Below are 25305 nucleotides of genomic sequence, written 5' to 3'. Positions count from 1 at the left end.
CAACTTCCACATTAAGGAATGAAAAAAAGAAGAGCAAAGTAAACTCAAAGCAAGCAGAAAGAAAGAAAGAGAAAAGCAGAAATTAATGGAATTGAAAACAGGAAAAAGGTAGAGAAAAATCAATGAAACCATATTGATAAACTTCTAGCAAGGTGGCCAAAGGGGGAAAGCAAGAAAGAAAAAAGTAACTCATCCTGGTTTGCCTGAGACTTTCCAGTTTTAGTACTAAAAGGCCTCCATCCCAGGAAATCCCCCAGGCCTGAGCCACCAGGGATGCTTGGTCACCCCACAACAAATCACCCACGTATGAAAAAGGAAAGTTCACTACAGACCTTGCAAAGAATAAGAAGGAAATACTAGAAACAACTTTACACACATAAACTCAACCAAACGAGATAAAATGGACTAGTTCCTTGGGAAGCACAGATTACCAAAACTCACCCAATATGAAACCCCCTTATAAAATAGATAACCTGAATAGCCTTTTAAATACTAAAGAAATTAAACTCATAATTAACAACCTTCAGTAACAAAAATCTCTAAGCCTAGATAATTTCACTGATAAATTCTACCAATCATTTAAAGAAGATATAGCACCAATTCTATACAATCTCTTCCAGAAAATAGAATAGAATGAAACACTTCCCAACTCATATGATTACTTAGTTACTCTGACAGCAAATCCAGAAAAGAGATTACAAGAAAAGAAAACCACAGGTCCGTAGCCCTCATGAACATGAACATAGGTACCAAAATTCCCAAAGATATATTAGCAAAGTGAACCCAGCACATTCTATATATCTGCCTGTCCACACATTCATCCATCCATCCACTTACCTATGTATCTGTCTCACTATGACCAAGTGGGTTTTATCCTGAGAATGCAAGAAGACTAGCTCAATTTTTAAATAGAAATCAATGTAACGCACCATAGTAATAATCTAAAGAGAACAAACCACTTGATCGTATTAATTGGTGCAGAAAAAAAAGAAAAGAAACCTTTTGACAAAATTCAGTACCCAACCATGATAAAAACTTTTGGTGAACTAGAAATAGAAGGTAACATTCTTGACCTCATAAAAAGTGTCTACAAAAAAATCTATGGCTAACATCATACCTAAAGGTGCAATGTTTCCCTTCTTTTTTTAAAGGTTTATTTATTTATTTTGAGAGAGAGCAAGCAAGAGTGAGGCAGGGACAGAGAGAACGGGAAAGAGAGAATTCCAAGCAGGCTCTGCACTGTCTGCATAGAGCCCGATGTAAGGCTTGAACTCACAAACTGTGAAATCATGACCTGAGCGAAAACCAAGAGTTGAACACTTAACTGGCTGAGCCACCCAGGTGTTCTACAATGTTTTTCTTCTAACATCAGGATAAGACTGGATGTCCATTCTCCTCACTTCTAGCCAGCATAGTGATGAGTCCTAGCTACTGCAATAAAGCACGTGGAGAAAAAGGCATATATATTGGAAAGAAAGAAATGAAACTGTCCTTATTCACAGATGACATGATTAAGAAAATCCCGAAGAATCTAAATGAGCTCAGTGATACAGCAGGTGCAAAGTCTATTCACAGTTCAGTTTTTTTTTTATATACTAGTAACGAACAATTGGAACCTAAACAGTAGTCTCCCTTAACAAAAAGGAGGGGAACAAAAGAAAGAAACACTGAGATAGAAATCAAAACATGTATAGGTTCTGTATACTAACAAACTTTGAAAGAAATCAAAGACCTAAAAAAAGGCAGATATACATCTTGTTCATGAGTTGAAAGTCTCAACATAATAAAAGTGTCAGTTCCTCCTAAATTGATCTATAAATTTGACATAATTGCAATACAAATTTCAGAAGAACTTTTTTGTAGATGTGGTCAAGCTTACTCTAAAACTTATTTGGAATGGCCAGGGAACTAGAATAATCAAAGCAATTTTGCAAAAAAAAAATAATAAAGCTTGAGGAATCACACTATACAATTTGAAGACTTTCTATATAGCTACAGAAACCAAGACGTGTAGTATTGATGACGGAACAAACAATAGAACCCTGAACAGGATGGAGACACAAGAAATCAACCAATATAAATATGGCCAATTGATTTTTGACAGAGGTTTAAAGGCAATCAATGGAGAGAGGGGTATCTTTTCAACAAATAGTGTTAGAACAAATGGACACCTATATACATGTATGAGAAAACCCAAACTTCATACAAATACACAAATTTACTCAAACAGATCACAGATCTAAGTGTAAAACAAAGAACTATAAAGCTTTTATAGGCAAACATAGGAGAAAATCTTCATGATCAGGATTAGGCAAAGAAGTCTTAGCCAGGACACTAAAACCATGACCCTCAATAGAAAATATTGGTAAATTAGACTGACAAAATAAAAAAAAACTTTGCTCTGATAAAAATGTTGTTAAAAGAATTAAAATATATAGTACACACTGGGGGAAAGTATTTGTAAGTCACATATCAAAGATCTTGCATGCAGAATATATAAAATCTCTTAAAACATAACAAGAAGAGTAAGATTGATTCAACCATCTCAGACCTGCGTATTTACCCTAGAGCAATAAAAACTTTGGTTCATACAGGTCTACTGAAAATTATACCCAACCTGGAAACAACCCAAATATCCATCAAAAAGGGAAGAAAAAACAAACTGTGGCACATCTATAAGATGGAATTTTGCATACCAATAGAAAGGACTAAACTGCTGATACACACAACAACGGGATATTCTTCAAGGCATTACACTAAAAGCGTATACACAGTATTATTCCATGTATGTGACATTCTTGAAAAGACTAAAGTATAGTACAAGAGAATAGATCAAGGGTGATGTGAAGGCATGATTACAGAGATAACTGGGGGCACTTTTCTGGGTAAGAGTCTGTTCATAGCCTGAGTGTGGGGTAGTTAACAGAATCAATGCGTGGGTTTGAAATCCATAGGACTTTACCTCATGTGTTAACTTTAAAAATAAAATAACATTGGAGTCCTTAATAATAACAGACATTTACTTTTCTGAAATAATTTCTGAAAACTCTAAGAATCAGGGGTTGGATTTTTTTTTTTTTGGCCCCTCATCATTTAGCTCTAATCTTTATGGAGCGTTATTTTGGGAAAGATTAAGGAGAGATTCATCTATATTTAATTTCATTGCTACCAGTGCTGTAATTTTGGGTCAAAACTCAATCTTGAATACTGAAGATCGAACACTGAATCTTTAATTACAGAATAGTAGAGAATTTTTAAAGTATGTGTTCGATTCATCCCCGAAACAGTCATTTCTTTAATGTGTAGGGCAAGATAAGTGGGGACAGAGTAAGAGTCATTCTAACCTAATTAGAACACATTTGCATTTCAGCTAGGAACTGTTTTGAACACAGTGGCTTAAATAGAATAGGGACCCAACCTTCTATTTTTGTGCTCTTCCATCCTAAGCATATAACCTACACCTCATGGGCCACAGCTGATGATCTCCAACCATTATGTTTACTTTCCAAGGGAATGAGAAAGAGTAGGAGGATTTGCAAAAGGGTGCACCTTCCAACTGAGTCAAGTCCTTTTAAAAAATTTTCTTTATGTTCCTTGTATACTTCCTCTCACTGGTCAGACCTGATTCACATGACTATATACCAATTTGCAAGGGAGGCTGGGAGGTATAGTCTTAGCCGGGCCCTTCGCAGCCCAGGGTAAAATCAGAGTTTTGTTATTTAGGAAAGCAGGGGAAATAGACACTAGGGATTGACTCACGTGATTATGGAGGTCAAGAAGTCCTATGACCTGCCACCTGGCAGCTGGAGAACAAGGAAAGGTGGTGGTGCAGTTCAGTCCAGGTCTGAAGGCCCGAGAACCAGGAGTGCTGATCGACAAGGGCAGGAGAAGATGGACGTCCTGGCTCAGGCAGAGACCAAATTCGCCCCTCCTCCACTGTTTTGTTCTACTCAGGCCCTCAGCTGATTTGATGATGACCACCTGCATTAGTGAGGCGCTCTTCTTTATTCAGCCAATTCAAATGCTAATCTCTTCCAGAAGCACCCGCACCGCACACACAGAAAGATTTTACCAGCTATCTGGCCACCTCTTCGCCAGATGACATAAAAAATTAGCTATCATGACCTGCACTTATTTGGCGTTTGGGCACAGCCTTGGAAGGCACTGAGAAGCCAGAGCTCTGAGTGAATTTGGGGAACTCTAAAGTGTTAACACGTGGTGGCAATGATAACACTAATGAAACATAGAGACTTTCAACCCTCTAGACCCAGTAGCAGTCATTGTGGATTTCTGGCCCCTGTGCCCTCAGTTTTACCACTTACCTGGGCCCCTGCCCCCAAGATTTCTTATTGGTAGCACTTGCATTTCTATGCCTGAGGATCTTCTCCTGCCACTGGGGCGCACTTTGCTGCTTACGTGGCATGCCAGAAATTAATGTTCCCCAGGAGCCGTGCTCAACCAATAGCTTATGTGGATTGGTGTATAAGTGTCCTCTTGTGTGGGGGAACTCTGAGGCCACCACTTTATGCCGGCAGCTGAGTCTTCCCGGCAGTGGTAAGCAACAGGCATCTATGTGGTAGTAACATACTTTTAGCTCCTACCGGTGTTCCCTTCACCTCCCCCCAGAACGGCTTATCCTAGAGTCCTTGTCTTAGGGAACCCAAATTAAGACAGGTTCCAACTGAGAGCACTGTGAGAAACAGCACATACAAGCCAACAGAAGAGACATCAATAATTTCGTTCACTTTTCTTTTTTGAGGAGCACTGGTGAGTCTCACACTACCGACTTAGCTATTCTTACTTCATATCAATTCTAGCAATATTAGATATCTATTTTCAAACCCAGAACAGATTAGAAGGAAACAATTAGGAAGGAGTAGTTTTATGCTATGGGAAGGCGTGGAAAAAACCAAAACGTGAATACAAGGGAAGGGCAAAAACTTGATGAAAAATAAGCTGTTCTAATTATTGGTATCCTCAGCAGATGGGGGCCATTCATTTAGTTTAGGACAAAGAGCTCTACATACTTCAGGTGTGGGCCCAGTGTTTACAGAATTATAGATGAAATGGTCTTAATTCCTAAGTCCTTGCTCTTGACCTGAAATAGTAATCCATTGTCCAGGTGTAGACTCTTCCTATTTCTTGCTTGGATTATTACAGCAGTCACTTACCTGGTCTCTTTGGCTCAGCCTCGCCTCTCCTTAACTCACCCCCACTGGTGTTGCCAGAGAGATCACTTAAAAATGCGAACCAAGCTCTCTGCTCCTCCCTGTTGGACAGACAGCTGTTTCTGGCATAGTCCCAGCAGCATCCCTGAGACAGGATAATGAAGGTCAGAGTCAATGGATTTGATCATTAGGGTGCCTGGTCTCCAGGGCTGCTTTAACTCTGGCAAAGTGGCTATTGTTGCCATCAATGACCCCTTCATTGACCTCACTCAAGGCTGACAATGGGAAACTTGTCATCAATGGAAAGCCCATCTCCATCTTCCAGAAGTGAGATCTCACTAACATCAAATGGGGTAATGCTAGTGTTAAGTATGTTGTGGAGTCCACTGGGGTCTTCACTACCATGGAGAAGCCTGGGGTTCACTTGAAGTGTGGGGCCATGAGGGCCATCTGTCCCTTCTGCTGATGCCCCCATGGTTGTGATGGGCGTGCATCATGAGAAGTATGACAGTTCCCTCAAGCTTGTCAGCAATGCCTCCTGCACCACCAACTGCTTGGCCCCTCTGGCCAAGGTCATCCATGACAACTTTGGCATCATGGAGGGACTCATGACCATAGTCCATGTTATCACTGCCACCCAGAAGACCATGGACGGCCCCTCTGGGAACCTGTGGGAGGGCTGCACAGAACATCATCCCTACTTCTACTGGTGCTGCCAAGACTGTAGGCAAGGTCATCTGTGGGCTGAATGGGAGGCTCACTGGCATGGCCTTCTGTGCTCCCACCCTCAATATGTCAGTTGTGGATCTGACCTGCTGCCTGGAGACAGCTTCCAAATATGATGACACCAAGAAGGTGGTGAAGCAGGCATTGGAGGGCCCTTCAAGGGCATCCTAAGCTACACTGAGGACCAGGTTGCCTCCTGCAACTTTAACATTGACACCCACTCTTCTACCATTGATGCTGGGGCTGGCATTGCTCTCAATGACCACTTTGTCAAGCTCATTTTCTGGTATGGCAATGAATTTGGCTATAGCAACCAGGTGGTGGACCTTATGTTTGTCACAGCCTCCAAGGAGTGAGAGCCCCCTGGACCACCAGCCCCAGTAGGAGCAAGAGGGAGAGGAAGAGAGAGACCCTCAGCTGGTAAGGATCCCTTGTTTCAACTCATCCCCCAACACACTGAGAATCTCCCAGCCTTCACAGTTTCCATCCCAGACCCCCTGAAGAAGTGGAGAGGATTGGGGAGCCCTACCTTTTCATGTACCATCAATAAAGTATATTGTACCCAGCCAAAAAAAAAATGCAAGCCAAATTATGTTTCCAATCCTTCAGTATTTCGGGGTGCCTGGGTCCCTCAGTCAGTAAAGCATCAGCTTTGGCTCAGGTCATGATCTCTGTGTGTTCGAGCCCTGTGTTGGGCTCTGTGATGACAGCTTGGAGCCTTGGGCCTGTTTCAGATTCTGTGTCTCCCTCTCTTTCTGCCCCTTCCCCACTCACATGCTGTCTGTCTGTCTGTCTCTCTCTCAAAAATGAACGAACATTAAAAAATTTTAAAAAATTCGAATCCTTCAGTATTTCCCAGCCAAGGAATATCTTAGATGTCCTAGGGGATTTATGCCCTTCAAGTTTCTTTTTTCTTTTTTTTCCATTTCAGTTTTTACTTTTCCTGAATATGAAACACGAATTTTAGAATGATTTAATTATTCCCACCTGTTAAAGTTGAAGTGTTTGCTTCCTCCTGAGTGGGTGTGCACAGTAGTTAGGAGATGGGAAGAAGTAAAGCTCTCCTGAAGCAATTACTCAGCAGGGAGATCAAGGGACCATTGATATGCATGGTGGGGTTTTAGCTGTTATACTCCTTTAACTTATTTGTATTTCAGGTCATATATTTAAAAGTGTATACTCATAATGGAATAAAAGCTGAAGACGGGACACATGTAGGTACTCATGTGGAAATGCAACAAATGAGTAGAATACATAGGAAAGAAAATTCTTGAATCTCTTAAAGATGATTTCATCAGATCTATCATAAAATATATTCTATGGTATATGAAGGTATTGCTGATACTTGTGACTGTTGGGTGTCCAGTTTATTGGGTAGGGAGACCACTATTACCTGTGAAGTGTTCTTTGCTAGGAAGAGCTGGACAGGAGCAGCCTGAAGGCATTTTCTAATTTTATCATTTAGAAACAAACACGAATGTTTCAAAAATAAACCAGTTGGCTTTCTTTCTTTTTTTTTTTTTTCATAGCAAAGGCCAGCATTCCAACATTAGGTCATGAAAGGAGTTTTCATCTATTTTTGCTACTGTAAAGTTGTACTCAAAAATCATTCTATATTAGGGGTGTTCGCTCTCAAAACACACAATGCAAGATGCTTCTTTTTGCCTGGAATCTTGTTCTATCATTGTCACCATTTGGGAACAGAAGTATTCCTGACTTAATCTTTGACATTGATTTCTGTCTCAACACCTCCCTTTCTGAAAGTCAGGGAGAATTAGCCACTGCTTGCTGTATTCTCAAGCCACCCTTTTCACAATCCATTTAATTATCAGGAAATTTTGTAAGGAGCTGATTAGTCTTCTGTCCTTCCCACTAGACCGAAGTCTTTGCTATGGGGTTTGTGTCTTATTCATGTTTGTATCCTTTTGGCATAGGGCCTGGAACAAGAATTGACTCCCAATAAAAGTGTTAAATGATCTACCACAAAGTGACCCCATTAAGAAAAGGCTTAATTATATTCTACGTGTTCTGCTACAAAACCCAGAAACTATAAAATGTATTTTGGAGAAGATTAGCATCACACATGACTAAAACAAAAACAAAAATGTTGATGCTTAAAACGGTGCCCTCTTAGGGAGCCTCAGTGGCTCAGTTGGTTAAGTGTCTGACTCTTGATTTTGGCTCAGGTCATGATCTCATGGTTCGTGAGTTTAAGCCCCACACTGGGCTCTGTGCTGACAATGCAGATCCTGCTTGGGATTCTCTTTCTACCTCTCTCTCTGCTCCTTCCCTACTCGCATGCACTCTCTATCTCTCTAAAAAGGTGCCCTCTCAGATCTTCATGGCAATAGGCTTTTTTTAAAAAAATAGTTTATTGTCAAATTGGTTTCCATACAACACCCAGTGCTCTTCCCCACAAGTGCCCTTCTCCATCACCACCACCTCTTTTCCCCCCTCCTTTCAACCCTCAGTTTGTTTTCAGTATTCAGTAGTCTCTCAAGTTGTGCGTCCCTCTCTCTCCCCAACTCTCTTTCCCTCTTCCCCTGCCCCTAGTCCTCCATTAGGTTTCTCCTGTTTTCCTGTTAGACCTATGAGTGCAAACATATGGTATCTGTCCTTCTCTGCCTGACTTATTTCGCTTAGCATGACACCCTCGAGGTGCATCCACTTTCCTAATGGCAATAGGCTTTTTGCAGAACCCATTCTCTAAGGGATCCTGGCTAGGTGGACCGTGCTGGGCTCAGAGGTGCCCATTTACTTCCCAACACTGACTTCTGCTTACCTCTGTAGAGGGTCCTATTGCTGTAGTTAATGGGGGTAAGGGCAGAAAAGGACAAAGGAGACATTGCCATAAGATGTTATTTTAGTGACTCATGAGGAAAGAACCCCTTGGAGAAAGGAGTCTGTGTACACCAGCATGTGAGGTTACATTTAATTTCACTTTGGAGAAATCCTAAGAAAAGCTGAAGAAAAGCAATGCTTCCTTTTCTCTTTCTGGCACAGGAATCAGAAAAAGAATGCTAAAAGCCTCTTCATTTCTAATAAATCAGGGGTGGGTGGGGCTTTGGGCATCCTTTATTTGTGTGTGATGAATGTCAGAATATCTCTAATTAAATATTCTGAAAAGGTGCTCTAAACTTTTTGGAATTTTGTTTGAGCAAATCTCCAGGAATGGGGAAATAAAAAGTCAGATCTTAAAAGTCTACTTCGCTTTTCTGCTTGAAAGGACACTAGTGCATTCTACCAACTTCACCCGCATACTTGCTGGAAGAAGAGGATTGCAGGTTAAGTGGGTAGCCCTTAATGCTTTCCAAGAGAGTTTAATGATTTAACTCAGCTCCAGGTGAAAGCAGTTTAAGCAAAGCAATTTGGTCGAAACATAAGTTGGCTGATACGATAATTTTGGTCAAAACGAATGCTTCCCAGTTATTGGTTTCTCATGTATTAGTCATTTTGTCAGACTGTGAGAGAGGTTGTGCAACCTTTAATACATTTTTTGAGCATATTTTGGTCTCTCCTCCCCTTCCTTTTTTAAGTACAGGGAGTTCCCCCTTTCCCTTATTCATTGGATATTTAAAGTCGGGAATTAATTTTCAAACAATGATTCCAGCCCTGCACTCTGTATGATAATGAAAAATTGGAAACATCCTAAATGCTTAGCAAAAGAATATTAGTTGAAATAACCTGTGTGTCCAACAGTAAGTGGACTGCTCAGATGAATTACAGTGTGTTTTAAAGAAATATGAAAATCCTCAGTTATTGCCCCCAGATTAGCCATTTATCAAGACTGAGTCTTGATAACCCTGTTTATCAAAAGTTATAGATGTGTAGCCCATTCTTATAGTAAAGACATATGGACACACACAAGAAAAAATCTGGAAGATGTACACCTCGGTGATTGTTTCTGATGGGTGGACTTACATGGAGGTTCTTTATGGTTATCTTTGGGTTGTCTATTTTTTCCTTTCAATAAAGATTCATTTTCTTTTGGTAAAAATAATTTGAGAGGTGCATGGTCAGTTAGGCATCCAACTCTTAATTTTGGCTCAGGTCATGATCTCACAAGTCTTGGGATCGAGCCCAATATTGGGCTCTGCGCTTGGCATGGAGTCTGCTTGAGATTCTCTCTCTCTCTGCCCCTTGCCCCAACTTGCACTCTCTCTATATAAAAAAACAATAATGATAATGATAATATCAATAATAATAATAATTTAAGAAACATTCTTAATAAAATACAGAAGAGAATGATCTGGAATTTTCTTGCATTAGGGATGTGGTGGGGACTTGGTGCCTACATCACCATGATGGTATCTGAGGTAGTGCTCTCGATCAGGGAGGTGCTCCTCTTCTGTGGCGGGATAGGCCTTGGGACTGGGTTCTGACCTTAGCAGAGGGGCTGTGTGATCCTTCCAGAACATCTCCTTAGAAATATCTCACTGTCTATGGTCCTTGCCCTTCTCTTCTTCCATCCTGCCTGAACTGGGATGTAATGGCTGACCTACCAACAGTTAAAACCGGGGAAAATCGACCGAACAGAAACTGAACAATAAAGGAAAAAGCCGCAAATCTCCCTGGACAGAACATGAAGATATTTAGGAAAACAGACAGGAATTCATAGAGGTGGTAAAACCACCCCAAAAAGGCATTAGAATTGCTAATATTAAAAAAAAAGTCAGCAACGGGATACTTATGTAACAGGATGAAGATAGGTACCAAGTGGGAGTTTTTTCTCATATTGGTTGGAACTGATAACTAACTTTACTGCTGGAAAACAAAACCTCAAGTTTCCTCACATTGTAAGTGCAGAGAATGGCCAGCTGTTGGGGATGGCAACATTCCAAAATGACTCGCTGGGAGGTGACACTTCTAGCAGATTCCACACCTCCACCAACTCCAACCTCTCAGTATCCCTCTGGCCCCCCTAAACTCTCATACCATCTCCCAGTATAGGACTTTGAGGGAGAGAGATGGTCTCCTAAGGAGCAGAATAGGACAAAGAACAACTATGTCTCACCTTCCTTTCACCCCTCATGGGGATGGGGAGTAAGCTCCAAGACAAGGAGAAGGAGCTGGGCCTGGAAAGATTCAGTTGTACAACTTGGGAGTGCCTTCAAGAAGGGCAGGCTGACATCTCATCTTCCAGGTGGGACTGGAGAAAGCTCCCTGGAAGAGCACACCTTCCTGCAGTCTTGACAGGACCTTGTAATGAGGTGATCACACAGTGCAGGGGTAGAAGAAAGGTCTAGAAAGGCACCTTGTGGTTTATTGTGTTAGATACATTTTGTGAACCATTTCCCATCCTCTTGATCTCTCCCACCCCTGGGTCCTCTGACTGCCTGACTGCTCCAGTGAACATTTTCTCAAGGACACTAGTCACTTTCAGGAGGGGACAATTCCACAGCCCCATAGCCCTTTGTTCTCCTGCACTCCTTCTAACTCCTGCTCCGGGACAGCCCCATTGGTGGGAGCCATGGCTCTGCTGTGAGATCTGCTGGGGTGCCGAGGCACAGCCCAAAAGTGTCAGGGCTCATGCCCTGTGAGCAGCCCTCTGAGCCCTGGGAGATGAGATCTGAGGGTACATTCTCCTTTCCCCCAGAGACAGTTGCCCTCAGAAGGCAAGTGTTGGAGACTGAGCAGTCAGTCATGTCAGATGCCCGCATTCCTCCCTCTCCTGCTCGCCCATGTCCTCCTCACTCTGACGTCCCTGGGATTGTAGTCTCTAATAAGGAGCAGCACAGAAGCCTTTGCCTCGGGCTGTGCTTCTGGGGAACTCGGGCTGGGAAAGGTGTGCGAACCTGCCTTGATTTTCAAAGTGTGGCCTCTCGGTACCTCTGCTGGATTTACCTTGAGAATCGGATTGAGTGTGAGGAGCATGAGAGCTGAGGATGTCTCCAGCTAGAGACAGGCAAGTAGATGCTCCTTTGCACGATAGCAGGTGCCCGTGTGTCTGCAGGTGGAGGGCGGAGCGGAAACGCTCTCAGACCCCCAACCTCAGTGTGACTGGGGGACTGGACGATAATCCCGGGGGCCCTCTCCCAAGCAAAGGAAGGGAGACTGTCCTTCACTTTGCAAATGGAGTCAGACTGAATGACAGTCACTGGAGAAACAAAACCTCTCTCTAGACATTGTTGCTATAGTCACCGCCAAGACTAAAACTGAACCTGACAAGCTTTCCTGACAAAGGAAAATGACGTCCTTCAATGTGCAAAATCAGAAGCACAGTATCCGTTTTGAAAGAGACAAAACTGTTCCATCTCTAAGACGCCTGCTAACATAATGAGGCAAAACCTTTAGATAAACCCCACCACCAACTGAGCGTCCCAAAACTTGACACAGTGTAGTTTACCAAAAGAATAAACTCCATGCCAAGGTCTTTGGGCTCTACTCAGTTGATTTCTTTTGCAAGGACACAGTATCCAATTCTGCACAACAAAGAGCAAAACCATATCTACTAATCTTCAGCTTTCTTCTTCTTCTTCTTCTTCTTCTTCTTCTTCTTCTTCTTCTTCTTCTTCTTCTTCTTCTTTTTCTTCTTCTTCTTCTAATTCTAATTCTAATTCTTCTTCTTCTAATTCTTCTTCTTCTAATTCTTCTTCTTTCTCCTCTTCCTTTTCCTCTTCTTCTTCTTCTTCTCCTCCTCCTCCTCCTCTTTCTTCTTCTTGTTCTTCTTCTCCCTCCACCCCATCCCCCATTCAACTATTAGTCCATTTTCAACTAAGCTAAAGAAAGCTGAATAGAGTCAGGATTAACAATGACTTGTGTCTGATTCACCTCCAGCACAGGAGGAAAACAGAATGGAAAAGACTTCAGTGTTAGTAAAGCAAACTGACATCATCACCTCCCTAGGAGGTGACCAAGGCTGTTCAGGGGTGAGGGTAGGGGATGATGCTTGCAGAGGGCCCCTGAGCACTGTCCGGCTAACCAAAGAAATAGCTAAAGAGTTGTTGCTACCGAATTCCAGAGAGTCTGAGAATTCACCCTGAGTGGATTTGGTGGGTTTGTGCCCTCCTCACTGAGCCAGGAGTAAGCCACCTCCATCTATGGTACCACTGCAGTGTCCGGGAAGCACACCCAGGCTGCCAAGAGTCCCCAGAAGAAATGATTCTGAGGCTGTGTGGCTTGGCTGCTCTCACTGTCCAGTTCCTGCAGGCCCCCTGGAATTTTGGCATGGACCATCCAGAGGGAGACCGCCTTCAGGCAGTGATGCTAACCACAAGTCCAGGGGAGTTGCTGCAAGGGTCCTGTCCTGTCCAGTGTGTGCCCAGGGGGGCCAGGACTACCCGCTGAGATGGCCCAGCTAAGGGCGCTTCTCAAGATCGCTTGAGAAGTGAGCCTTAGTAGGAGCCTTCAGGCCTCCCCATCCCCACCCCTACTTACTCTGTAAGGCAGACATAGATTTATGCTTGAACCTCTGGGGATGGCAGAGTGGTTCATGAGTCCCCCTGGGAAGAGGTGAAAATGGCAGTAGTGAGGTGGGAGAGCTAAGGTCTCATCAGCCGCTTACCAACTCCACTGCCAGGGGACTTTTGGGTCGGAACGGCACAGCCTAGGTAAAGGTTCCTCCACCAAGATCCTGTAGGGAATGCCTGTGTTCTTTATGGGCGAGGGGCTATTTGGTGAGTTCAGGGTAGTTGGAATGGTTGAACCAGACCCACACTCTCGACACAATGACTGGAGGGGAAAATCCCCCAACAGAACATTTCCCCCAGAATCTTCCACTCACAAAGACTGGACGACGACACAGACATGGGCGTGCGGTTGATAGGAGCCAAAATGCCTCTGGGAGACACACCAAAATCCCTTTCGGGCTAGTCCCTCGACAACTTTTGTGTTCCTTCCTTTTGCCTCTGTATTTGATGACCTTTCTTTCAGACCATTCACTGGGTATCCCAAGGTATGGTCTTTAGAGCTCTTTGTTTGACTTCCCTTCTAAGAACTGATTCTCAAGAAGCCCACCCCCCAAATATCACCTCTGTGGACTCCTCTCAAAATCCATCTTTACTCCTGCCGACCTGTAGACCTGACCACTGAAGGCTTCTGTGACCCAGGTGTCAACCCACAAACTCAGAACCTGGATGTGCTCCCTGAACGCTGTCTCCTTCCCCCACCACATTCAATGGCCACCAAGGTCTGTGATTTCTCCCGTCCCCTTCTTTTCTTGCTGTCCCCATGCCTGTCACCCTGTCCTCATCTCACCCCTGAGTTACCGCGCCAGGGGACCTAGCGGCAGCGTCCTTTCCTCTCCTGCTCCTTTGGCGCCTCATCGTTGAGAACTGTCCTCGGGCATCTTTCACTGAGTCCTGCCACCCACTTACAGCCAGGCCTCCAACAACTTCCAGATGCACCACACTTGAGCCCCACCTGGGTGGGGATAGAGGGGGCGGCGCAGGAGAGAGGGGAGGCGAGCAGAGCGACAGGGCAGGCGTCCCTCCTTGACAGCTTTGTGCAGAGAAGCCGTGGGCAGCCGCCCAGCAGGGCTCTGGCTCTGGCTTAGACTGAGGTTTATTCGGTTCTAATTACAAGTGAACACAATGCCGCCCCCTCTCCTTAGCCACAAACTCCTGTTACTCTCACTAAGAGGAGCTGAGAAATGAGCAGTTTTCCACACTTCCTCCCACCAGATCGGATAAAAGAAGAATCGATTCGGTGACTCAGGGCTTCCTTCTCCCACCGACAATCCCACCCTCCCACCCGAGGGGCGCACGGTCTCCCAGGATGGCGCTAGCCCCATCCGACCAGCTGGAAGGATTCTCGAATCAGGACGGAGAAAGGAGGGATTCCTGTCGCCTCCAGCTCAATCTAAGGCTTTTTCTCCCCTGGAGGCTTAGGCTGGTGTGAAGGGTCTCAACCCATTCATTTCCTTTGTTCGGGAAGCCCTAGTACTTTCTAGGTCTTAAAGGGAGTTTTTAATCAAATGCTGCAATTGGGTAGAGTCTAGCAAAATTGAAGTGATTATTATGCCTAAATGTAGAAAATCTATTCCAAACCCTCATAGAAATGCCATAGCTTCCTTTCTTTAGGGATGTTGATTAGAATTCTATTTCCTAGTGTCCTGCCAAAACCCTGCTCTGGATCTGGTCGGGTGCTGCTTTACTGGACACATGTGGCACATTTGATTGTGTTTCTGGATGTCACCCTTGTCAGGGCCCACTTCTCTTTTCTGCCCTCCACAGACTCCTCATCCTGGTTCTCAGCCTGGCAGTATGCTGAGCATGAGGCTTACGAAAAGGAAGGAAAAAAACCAAGACTAAGTCCCTGAGCTATAAGATCTTACGGGGGAAAACACACTGTGCATTTATGGGAGAAAGTTATTTTCATTCCCCCATCAGAAAACACAAAAATCAAAGAGCTTGGACATCTATCAGCTACTTCTGCTGTTTATTTTATTCAGGAGTAAAGCATTTGACCGGAAAGAGGAGGAAGAGGCAGTCAAGAAGACTGGTGGAAGGCATAGGCTTTAATGGGGACAGAGCCAGCTCTGCTGTGTGGCTAAAGGGAATTGACTTAACCTCTCTGAGCCTCTGTATTCTCATCTAGAAGGCAAGTGGGATAACCCTCACAGTGTTGTGATGATTAACCGACAGGTGCTTAGCACACAGCCTGACACGAAGTAGCAGACAAAGTCACAGTCCCCCCAAACTAGAAGTGAGCCCAGCAATTGGGGAGTACTACTTTCTCTTCTTCCCTCCCTAAGCCTCCCTTTCTTCTTTCCATCCATCTTTCCTTCTTCCTTCCTTCCTTCCTTCCTTCCTTCCTTCCTTCCTTCCTTCCTTCTTTCCTTTCTTCCTTTTTCTTGTGGTAAAATATCCACAACATAAAAATTTAACCATTTTTAAGTGTATAACTCAGTGACATTGCATACATTCACAATGGCGTGCAAACAACTACTATCCATCTCCAGAACGTTTTCATCATCTTAGACAAACTCCGTGTCCCTTAAACACGAATTCCACATTACTGCCTCTGCATCCGGTGACCACTCCCTCGCTTTCTGTCTCTGTGCGCTTGACTACTCTAGCTACCTCACATATGTGGGGTCATGCAGTGTTTGTCTTTTGTGTTTGCTTGTTTCACTTAGCATAATGTCCTCAAGTTCATCCCTGTGGTAGCATGTGTCAGAATTTTCTTCCTTTTTATGGCTGAGTAACATTCCATTGTGGGAATATATCACATTCTGTTTATCCATTCATCGGTTGGTGGACATTAGGTTGTTTCCCCCTCTTGGCTATTATGAATAAGGCTGCTAGGAACATTGAACAAATATCTGTTTTAGTTCTGCTTTCTGAACTGCTCTTTTTAAAAAGATGTGGTTTGGGGCACCTGGGTGGCTCAGTTAGTTAAGTGTATGACTTCAGCTCAGGTCATGATCTCACGGTTCATGAATTTGAGCCCCGCATCCAGTTCTGTGCTGACAGCTCAGGGCCTGGAGCCTCCTTCAAAGTCTGTGTCTTCCTCGCTCTCTGCCTCTCCCCCACTCATTCTCTCTCTCAAAAATAAATAAAAATATTTTTTAAAAGATGTGGTTTGTTTTGAACAATTATGCAAAATTTGGAAATAGGCAAATGGGATTACTGGATGCACGTTCAGTGCAGTGCTGGGTTCTCTTTCTCAAGTTTGTCCTGTGTCAGGATGATCTGATTTTCTAAGGATGTTACCTTGGTTTGATTTCCTGGTTATGACTGATTCAGTCATATTTTAGCAGGTTTAATGCATGCAAGGAAAGGATGGTTTTGCTTCTTAGTCTATCATTTCTTTTTTTTAACATTCATTCATTTATGAGAGAGAGAGAGAGAGTGAGCACAGGGGAAGGGGCAGAAAGAGAGACACAGAATCCAAAGTAGGCTCCGGGTTCTGAGCTGTCAGCACAGAGTCTTACATGGGGCTAGAACTCACAGACTGCGAGATCATGACCCTAGGCAAAGTCGGACACTTAACCAGCTGAGCCACCCAGGCACCCCAAACCCTAATTCTTGTTTGGAGTCTTTATTTCTAAGGAGAATCCCACTTTCTCTTTCAACAGTTCAGACATATTTCCCTTCCCTAGTTCATTTTATGACTTACATTTGAGTATCATTTTAGTTTGGTGATGGGCAGGATATGGAAAAGAGAGAAGATCATGAGTGAGCAGGAGGGGATCAAACTGATATGTTGAGTTTTTATAACCATCTCTCCTGTTGCCTCAGGAAAGTGGCCCTCTCTCTTCTAAGTGAAGAGGTACTTTGTCCTTCTCAGCCAGAGACTGAGGTCTATTCCTTTTTTTATTATTATTTAAATTCAAGTTAGTTAACATACAGTGTAGTCTTGGCTTCAAGAGTAGAACCCCGTGCTTCATCTATTACATATGACTCCCAGTACTCATTCCGAAGAGTGCCCTCCTTTATGCCCATCACCCATTTAAACCATCACCCCACCCCCTCCAGGAACCCTTGGTTTGTTCTCTGTATTAAGTCTCTTATGGTTTTCCGCCCTCTCTGTTTCTATCTTATTTTTCCTTCCCTTCCCCTATGTTCATCCGTTGAATGTCCCACAGCTCTTGACTGTTCGTTCACCAATCCTGTTTTTGACCTTTTCATGCCCATTTTCATGACTGAGAGAATCTACGTCTGGATTTACTCACTTTCCTGTAGCCCGGATAAGAGCTCAATTCCTCGGAGCCGGAACTATGGGGGGGGGGGGGGAGGATGCAGGGGTGTCTGGGCACACAGCGCCCGGGTGGTACAAGGGCAGGGTCAGCGCCCTGGAGTCATGCCTCCTGATTTGGTGCATCTCAGCTGCCTCCCTTGCCTGGCCCCAGCCGTGCTATGTCCATCCTGGGGAAACTGACTCATGACCAATCGAGAAACTTTCTCTCCAGGGCCATCTCCCTCCCTCAGTACAATCATCAGCTGGGCTCAGGCAACTTCACCCATCCCCCCTTGATTCCCCTCAACCCTGACCATTCTTCTAAGTCACCTGTTGGAAGAAATAATTCTACTGACACTGTAAACAAATTGAAGAAAATAAACATACCTATAATGTGACCACATCCATTTTTTTCCTCTTCATCAAGTTGCCAAACTAACTCAGTATATGCTAAAGACCTGAGTCTAGAATGCCTGAGTGAGGAAATATGACAGCCATCTTTGGATTTTGGAAATTAAAAGTACTCTTTACTGCAGTGCTTACAAGAGCAAATTCTAGAGGAGGCTGCTCACTGTTTTGGGAGCTCAAGTGGTGGAAAGAGGACAGAACACATGGGGAAAGTCATGGTGGTTCTCCTCCAATTTCACGAGGGCTCCCTTAGGGGGTAAGTAGGATTCAAAGGGGATTTGAGAAGGAATAATGATTGAGGCTCTTAAAGGGTTTGAAACACAAATGAGGACTGCAATGTTAATAATACAGAACATTCTTTTGAACACAGAGGAGTTCAAAGCTGTTCTTGTGGGATATTAGCTATTGTTTCTGATGCCAGCTGCTTGTGGAGAAGACCTCCCCTTTGGCCTTGTTTTTCACCCATAGAACATCTTTCTTTGGCCACAAAGGAGGACTTGTTGTTAATAGTAGGATAAAACACTCACCTTCCTTCCCTTCTACTCTCTCTTTCTTCCTCCCTTTCCCTTTCTTTCTTTCTTTCTTTCTTTCTTTCTTTCCTTTCTTTCTTTCTTTCTTTCTTTCTTTCTTTCTTCTCTATTTCTCTTTCTCTGTTTTTCACTTTCTTCAGAAATGCACATGGTCCTAAATTCAAAGAAGGGAAATTAGCCACTTCATCTCCTACTAGTCATTAGAAAACAATTCATTCACTGTTGAGGTTGAAGTGATTAAGGTGTCAGCCATGTTGGAACAATGAACTGTGCTTAAATATGGCCTTCCCAGAATACCCCAGGTAAAGTTACTCCACGGTCTACCACTCTTATCACCATTTGAAACTCTTCTTCTTCTGTGTAAGAGTCGATGGTCTGTCCCTCCCACTAGAAATTAAACTCATTGAGGGCAGTGACTTTGCCTTATGCATTACCACTGTGCACATCACATCAATTAATGTTGGATAAATGGATGGATGGATGAATGTATGAAGGAACTGCATTTCAATAATGAGTAATTTAAATAAGTAGATAATAATGTGTTGAAATTCTTTTATTTAGTCATTGTTCTATGTAAAATATACTTGGAGACATATGCCAGGCAGAGTGGTAGGCACTGAGGATAAGGCAATGAACAAGACCAACATGGCTCCTGTCTCATGGGGCTTAAAGTCTAGTAGGAAATACAAGCAATAAACAAGTAATTTCAGTGCACTGCATTTTTTGTAAGGTAGAACTTTAATATTGTTTGTTTTGTTTTGAGGGAAAATAATTGAGATATAACATGAAGGCCGTTGGGTTCAGCTTCACAAATTCCTGAAAGAAACCCAGGGTTTCCGGCAGGCCATTGTCCATGAGAAGTTGCTTTTGCTCGCATATAATCTCAATGATGGAAATGTAACCAAATTGGGATTTACTTTTCCTCATATAGAAACAGGCTGGTCAGGCAGTGGCTCCCTGAGGCATCAGTGTTTCAGGATCTTTCTATCCTCCTTTTCTGCCATCACAAGGATCAGACTCTACTCTTCAAGGTTGCAAAATGGCTGCTCCAACTCAGGCCCCATATCTGCTTTCCATTCACTAAGAAGGAAAAGGAAATGATAAGGTGGCAAGGGAGGTGCCTTCCTTGGGAAATTAAAATCTTCCTAGAAGTCAAAGACTTCTTCCAAAACTGCATCATATGGTCCTCGTCAGATGCAAGGAGCTGGGGAACTATATCTGTTTTACTTTGGGCAAAAGCTGTATCTGGCTGAGGGAGAATGGCAGATGCTACTCCATTACAAAATGGTTTCTATTACTCAGGGAAAACAGGAGAATAAATAATGGGTAAACAACGAGCAATTAGCAGTTCCACTGACAACTCATTTCCTCCCAAACTTGTTCAGATGGCCTGATTGTGGGGTAGTGACTGGAAACAAGAACTTAGTCACATAGGAGCACACGTCTTCAGGGGAGCCTGGTTGGCTCAGTCAGAAGAGCACATCTTCAGGATTCTGGGGTATCAGCAGGTGGTAACAGCAGACTCAAGTATCAGCAACAGAAGCAGTGATATGTCACTGCCCAACAATGCAACAATGCTGTCGGTGACAGCAGCAACTATCAGTAAGAGAGACCCCAAACTACAGTGTCTTGAGCAAGATGGAAATTTACTTCCCTTATACGTAACGTTCCAGAGTTGGCTGTCTGGGGCTATTTGAACAGCTGTCATTTTCACCTTGTGGCCTCCATCTCAGGATAAGAAACCTACCCCATTGTTTTATATCTTGACCAGAATGGAGAAGAAAAGGCCAGAGATGTTTGTGCCAATTTTTGTAAAAGCAAGGGCTGGAAATGGCACACACATTACTTCTGCTCATATTTCATTGGCCAGAATGTGGTCTATCCAGATGATACTGGGAAATGGAGTCTTAACACAGTTATGTACCCCACTAAACCTGTGTAAGTAAGAAGAGGAGAATGGATCTGAGCAGACACCAATAACCTCTCCTACTTGTGAGATCTCCTGGTCTCATGGGGCTATCTTGATTCCATTAGTGATTCAGGAATGTCCAGGTCTGGCTTTCTGTGCATTAGTAAGATATGGAGTCCATAAGAGGATGAAGATTCCAGAAAGAAATTAATGAAATGAAGTGGGCAGAGGGGAGCGCAAATATTGAACTAGTGGATAAGTCATGAACTGCTGGATAAGAACTGAACTACAGGATACTAACAAGACAGCTTTTACTTGTACTCCTTTCTTTGAAGTGGAGCTCAAGTCTCAATAGTAAAATGTGATGATTCATAAAGGGACCTATCTTAGCCTGGGCACTCCAAGATACAGAGCCTGAGGCAGGGATTAAAGTGCTAACCCCCGGGGCACCTGGGTGGTTCAGTGGGTTAAGCCTCGGACTTTGACTTCAGCTCAGGTCATGATCTCAGTTTGTGAGTTCCATCCCTGCATCCGGCTCTGTGCTGCTGGCTGAGAGCCTGGAGCCGGCTTCATATTCTGTCTCTCCCCTTCTTTCTGCCACTCCCATGCTCAGGCTCTGTTTTTCTTTCTGTTTCTCAATAATAAATAAATGTTAAAAAAAAAAAGGTAAAGTGCTAACCTCTTTTTAAGGGAGGTGCAAGCCCAAAGCAGGAAAAGTAACAAAAAAAGAAATGAAACAAGGAAGTTGGGAAGCAATGTAATGCAATACATTACCATACTAGTCACTACTTCAAAGAGCTATAAAGAGACAAGGGACACAGCTCGACACAAGGGAATCAGCAGATGTGTTCATTCAGTATCCAGGACATTTCCTAGGAGGGTTTTAAAGAGAACCCACACCCTGGAGTAGGTAACAGGCAAAAAAGAGGAGGGAGAATTTTTCCTGTCTTCATCCTTTTCCTATTCTAGTTCTCCTTGATTAAGATTCACCCCACAACGAAGCATGAGCTGACCCCCTCAACAGCCGCTCCTACTGGTCAGATTCCATGCTCTGCAGTACAATGTTCTGAAGTCCGTAAGTGAAGGGTGACTCGATATAGGTAGGATGCCAAACAAGAGAGAAAAAGGAGGTGGTCAAAGGAATTTGAGAAAATGCACAGGTTTTGGTCCTGATTACAAGGATATAAAGGCTGTGATGGGACTTAAAGGTTCAAAAAGACCTACTCGGGTTTAAATGGTGAGCTGAGGCATTTTTCCCCCAGCCATTTGGCTGCTAAGGGGCTGAACAACATAGATCCTCAGCCATTTTCCTAAGAGTTCCTATACTGTCAGAGCAGCCAGAACAAAAAGACTTAGCTGAATCACCTTCCTAGTAAGAGTACCTAGGAAGGTTTGATATAGATCATCTTTTGGCTGAAGCATCACTGTCATCCGGTACAGGTTGAGTGTGGCGCACAGGGCATCAGCGATACGAGAGACACGTGCTATTTTGACTGCCCCACATGGAGATCAAAAAATATAAATACACGAATAACATCACAACACAGCACATGCTAAGTGCCAGGTGAGTGATCTAGAATTCAGAGGACACAATTCGTAGGATTTGGCGGGAGAGGGGAGTGCTTCATGGGGGTGGTCAGGTTTGATCTGGACCTTGAAAGAAAGAATAAGTATTGAACTACTGGATACTACAGGAAGTATCTGGAATATCTCTGGATACATACAGGACTTACCTAGGTTTGGACTAGGAGGAGGGCATTCTGTGTTGGGGGCAAGGCACAAAGATACAGTTGTTGGAAAGTACACGGTGAACGACAGCAGAAGGAAACACTGAATACCTGCCTTTGTCTGAAGGAAAGATTGAGAAACAGCTGTAAGATGGTTGGGTCTTAAATTCTTAAATACTAGGATAGAGAATTGGGATCATTTGCCTAGAGGCATCGGAGAGTTGCACAGGGATTTTAGCATTCTAAGAATGGGACATGGGAGGACAACTTTTGATGAGTCGGAGGAGGAAGTTGGAAAAAATCCCATTATGGAAACCATCTTTTAAAAATGACCACATAGGTCATACTCACTTGGACAGGGGGATGGTTAAGTCGGGGGTGGGTATGTGGGGTTGTGTATTTCAGGGGGTGTAAATTGCAGGGAGGAAAAGCATGCGGAAAATGAAAATGATTTTTCTATGTTGTTGCTTTGCGGAGCTTCTGCTCCGAACACATCTGGTCATCCTGATTCACGTGGAGTCCTTCGAATGCTCTGTGGGTGGCATCATCAGCGCCAGAAAGGTCTGCAGAGAACTGTGGAAAGTAGACTTAGTCTGATTTTATGGCTCTGTACTCCAGGTTCCCTTTCAGCCCCTCACAATTCTGTGGCACCTGTTTTCCTGGCAGGCCAGCTGTCAGATGTTTTTTGGTGAGCATAAGACCTTTGTTCGAACCCACTCCATGAAAGATTAGGTTCCAGTTTATTCCTTTTCTGATCATGGACCTGCTGCTAATCGTCTGTGTGGCTAACTCCAGGGCTGCCTGCAGGTTGTGCGGCGAGTGTTTTATAACGGTTACAACTTACTTTTCAAAAGCATTTGGGATGTTTTTCCTGTAGTAACTTACCCTTCTAGAAAGTCTTCAGTCGCTGCCCACACAGCGCATGAGTCATAACAGAACTTGATTCAGAGCTAGTAAAAGCTTTAAGATTAAAACTGTTATTGGTGAAAAAGCCTTAGAGCAACTAAGGAGGATTCGATTCAGTTTGGGCTTAAAGACAGAACATTCCTTTTAAAGAAAAATTTTCTTTCCATCTCAAATCTATATGTTTAGAGAAAACATGTGAGTACTCAGAGGAACTTCCAGTAAAATAAAATGTGGAAAAAATTGATTCCAGAATTAAGGGGTAATTTGCTGCAATTTTATTTGATGTCTGGGGGACAGGCGCACTTTTCTAGATCTGGAAAGAAAAGAAGGCTCCAAGGTTGTTAGGACGGATTGCCAGAACCAGACAAGTCTACTTATTGTTTTTTTTTTTTTTTTTAAGTTTGCCTAACACAGTTCATAGAATATTCTAGTTTGTAACATTCACACCCAGGTAGGTCAATGAATCAGTCCTTGTTCTGCTTCCCATGGCTATCAGGCAAATTGTTCCAGGGGCAGAAATTCCAAAGAGCTTGGCTGGGTAGTTCTCACTTGGTGTTTCTCACGGAATTGCTGTCAGATGTCCACTGTGGCTGCAATCATTCAGAAGTTCAACTCGACTGGATGTCCAGGATGGCTTGTCACACGGCTGGCCTGACACCCCTGGTTGGCTGCCAAGAACGAAGCCACATCGGCCTCTCCAGCGGGGCAGCCGCGGAGTGGTCAGCCTCCCTTCACGCGACTGGCTTCCCTCGGAGCAAACATCCCAGCGGAACCAGGTGGAGGCTTTCTGGCTGTTTCCAGCCCAACCTCAGAAGTCACGTGGCCCCAGGACCATGAAGCAGTCAGCCCGCCCACACCCAAGGGGAGGGGGCAGAGGCCCCACCTTTGAAGATAGGAGTATCACATAATTTGCAGCCATGAAAACAAAGTCAAGAACGATGCTATCGTCCTGTATAGACAGCCTTAAGGTCTCCCAGCACACCTTTCTGGAAATTACTATCAAGTTCACATCTAACTTGGTTAGTACCTTGATACCCACTTAGCAGATTGTCTTGTCCAGCTTTCCAGAACCTCCTTGTCCTATTCTCCCGTTTCTTTTTTTTTAAGTTTTAAAAAATGTTTATTCATTTTTTTGAGAGACAGAGACAGACTGAGAGTGGGGGAGGGGCAGAGAGCGAGGGAGACACAGAATCTGAAGCAGGCTCCAGGCTCCCCGAGCTGTCAGCACAGAGCGCAATGCAAGGCTTAAACCCTGAGAACATGACCTGGGCTGAAGTCGGAAGCTTGACCGACTGAGCCACCCAGGAGCCCCCGTGGATCTCTCTACATACTTGTATAAATCACCTGAAGGAAGCATCTCATCCTTTTTTAAAAGCACTTTCTAGCTGATTTGGTTTTAATCAGTTGATGGATTCCTCACTTGCATGTAAAATGTCGGTCATAAAACTTTATTTTTGTATTTCTTACAAAGCAGAGATTTTAATATAATAGCTTGATTTTTGAACTGTCTTTCAGACTGACTACCTTACACATGAATCTTATTATAATACGCTGAAATAATTATTTCAAGAAGAGTCTGTGTTTTCCGTCTTAGCGGAATCTAATTGCCCATCTATTTCTAACAATACAATGAAATTCCTTCACGATAAAATATTATGGACCGTCCTTTGGAAACAATGTAATGGGTTGGGCCCACAGCAGAGAAGGAAAGCTACTGAGAGCTGGTTGAATGCCTGAGAAATTGTGTTCTGTCAAACATTTCAAGCAATTAGCCACCAATAAGCCTTGTAAAAATAGATTCTTCCCTGCTCTAAAGACTGGGTAATTGCCAATAATCTTCAGCCAGATGGGGATGGCCTTCCTACAATCACCCTAGCGTTTCCTTCTCAGACTCCCCAGGTCAGCCTGCAAGTTATGCTCACATGAGATGCCTCATGACAAATGGACTCAGAGAGAAACGGTGAAACCTTTCTTGTGTAAGGACTCAAGAGTGGTTTCTCTTCCTGTAGAAAGAAGGTCTGAACACGGATGGTGTCCGGGAGGGGCAAATGTCACAGTATAACCTGAGCGTTTCACACCGAGCACTTCCAAGGGCACGGACTTTGATTTGCAAACTGTTGAAACTACTCTGGAGCAATAGGCAATGGTAAATTTAGAAAGAATAGCACGTCGCTGAGATGCCAGTAGGGTTATGCAACAAACTATGAATACTTTCTCAGAAATTAAATGTAGATTTTAGAAGACGATGGGTTGTGAGGGAATCTACAAATATAAAATGGTTTCTATAGGCGCGCCTGGGTGGCTCAGTC

General features: G+C 43.6%; 1 long non-coding RNA gene and 1 pseudogene across 3 annotated transcripts in view; one reads left to right on the top strand and one right to left on the bottom strand.

Moving 5' to 3' along the window:
* The first annotated feature begins 5342 nt into the window (after positions 1–5342).
* On the top strand, positions 5343–6250 carry LOC115302179 (annotated as a pseudogene).
* Positions 6251–18572: 12322 nt separating this feature from the next.
* Positions 18573–25305, bottom strand: part of LOC115302446 — a 15400-nt gene continuing 8667 nt past the window's right edge. Inside the window, exons 3-4 of one of the 3 annotated variants that reach the window (XR_003913464.1) lie at positions 22097–22211; positions 19180–19534 (exon numbers count right to left, since the gene is read on the bottom strand). This is a non-coding gene — a long non-coding RNA (uncharacterized LOC115302446). Of the gene's footprint in view, positions 18609–19179; positions 19535–22096; positions 22212–23324; positions 23665–25305 lie in introns of those variants that run through there. The other 2 variants (XR_003913466.1, XR_003913465.1) reach the window with 2 other exon arrangements.

This window comes from Suricata suricatta, chromosome 9, assembly GCF_006229205.1.
Source record: "Suricata suricatta isolate VVHF042 chromosome 9, meerkat_22Aug2017_6uvM2_HiC, whole genome shotgun sequence".
Taxonomy (NCBI): domain Eukaryota; kingdom Metazoa; phylum Chordata; class Mammalia; order Carnivora; family Herpestidae; genus Suricata; species Suricata suricatta.
Note: the sequence above shows the minus strand (reverse complement) of the source record. Positions and strands in the feature narration are given on the sequence as shown.